The sequence below is a fragment of the Psammomys obesus genome, unplaced genomic scaffold (assembly GCF_907164565.1).
Source record: "Psammomys obesus unplaced genomic scaffold, mPsaObe1.curated_primary_1811, whole genome shotgun sequence".
Taxonomy (NCBI): domain Eukaryota; kingdom Metazoa; phylum Chordata; class Mammalia; order Rodentia; family Muridae; genus Psammomys; species Psammomys obesus.
This window is the reverse complement of record NW_026590310.1, coordinates 1-1636: the sequence shown is the minus strand read 5'-3', so window position 1 is coordinate 1636 and position 1636 is coordinate 1. Positions and strand designations below refer to the sequence as shown.

At 38.7% G+C, this 1636-nt stretch overlaps 1 long non-coding RNA gene across 1 annotated transcript; it reads left to right on the top strand.

Annotated features, from left to right (window-relative positions):
* The first annotated feature begins 6 nt into the window (after positions 1–6).
* LOC129676438 (uncharacterized) lies at positions 7–787 on the top strand. Its single transcript, XR_008720076.1, has 2 exons — positions 7–101; positions 532–787. It is a non-coding gene; the product is annotated as an uncharacterized LOC129676438 (long non-coding RNA).
* The last annotated feature ends 849 nt before the right edge of the window (positions 788–1636 follow it).

The following is a 1636-nucleotide window of genomic DNA, read 5'->3' as shown; positions in this document are numbered from 1 at the left end:
TCTCAGCTCACAGATGGGTGCTGCAAAGACTGAAGAGGCATCCAAGGGCATGCTGAAGACAGAGCCCGCTACTCCAGACTGCGTGCAAGAGGTAGAAATGGGTAAGTATTTCAAAGCAATATGAACCAAACTAAAATAATAGATGGGAGATTCACCAGGAACACATAGGAGGTGACCCTCTCGCCTGTTAGGCTGTCATGGTGGGTTTCTTTAGAAGTGGACATGATTGAAGGCCTCTGTTCTAGTTTCTCTATAGTAGTAAATGTTCAAGTGTTTCTGGGCTGGAGAAAAACAATAAATTTTTTATAAGAACCTGAGCCACAGCACAGCTTTGTTTTTGGTGTGGTTGATTGGTTTTGGCTTTGTTTTGTTTTGTTTTTCATTCTTTTCTTTATTCTGTTTTTGGTGTGTGTGTGTGTTTGTGTGTGTGTGTGTGTGTGTGTGTGTGTGTGTCTGTGTGTGTATTTAGCTAGCTACTTCACTCTGGTGAAATATAGGAAGTTGCTACAGAACATGCTTCTTATGTCCGAGAGTGAAGGAAACTAACAGCACAGCTTTCAATGTGCACAGCTGAGGATGTCATCTGTGGTGCTGGGGCACATAGTTCTCAGATCCACTGTGATTCAAAAGAAAGGAGGGAGGTGAGGTGCCATCGCGGCTGGCTGAACCCCCTCCCCCAACCAGGGAATCCTCTGGGACATCTATGTTGTGGTACATTATTGAAACAAGAATCCTGTCGAATTGATGTTTCAATCTTCAGAAAGAAACTGTCTTCTGTATTTGAAAACTGTCTGCTTTATTCTTTTATTTTTATTTTTTCTACCTTCTCCCATAACTGAAACCACTTTTATTTGCTGCACAGATATGCATACACACCCTACATTTCTGTGAGAGAAGTTAGGCTGAAGTGAGAACTTATCTTTCTGATTTTGTATATGCGTGGGATTTTCCATAATACACATTTGAGGTATAAATTGGAGAAGAAAAAGAAGAAAGTTGAAGAAGGGAAAGGAAGCAATAGAGGTCACATATGCAATTCAATACATAGACAGACACAAAGAGAGACAGACAGACAGATAGATAGATAGATAAAATAATTTTCTGAAGTGAAACACCCACATGGGCTATTTTTGAGGGGAATATTTAAAGGAAAATTTGCATGTTACCTAACTAAAAAAGAAAGCCATGGACCTTGACTCCTGAATCCAGAGGACAATTTTGTTTAAAGTACAACTAGAAAGAGAGTGTTCAGAATTTTCTATGGAACCAAAGTCCAAAAGATATGTTATATTTATTTCCAACACACCCAAAACATAAATTGGATTTAGTATAATGAACACTCTCCTCTGGTGCCTAAAAAGGTTTTTTTTCCCCTCTCTCTCTTTTTCTGTACTAAATTGTACTAAAATGTACTGATAGTTTTAAAACCCCATGGTAGGAACTAAAGAAATGGCTTAGAGGTTAAGAGCACTTGCTGTTCTTCCAGACTCTGATTGTGAACATATTTCATTACATGTTTAATGTGTGTTTGGCAGCTGTGGGTGCTGCTGTTCTTATACATTAGTTTGCTTTTGACAATTGCTAGTGTATAAAAGTAAGTTATTTTGTGAGTTGACATGTTTTCCTGCAGCACTGT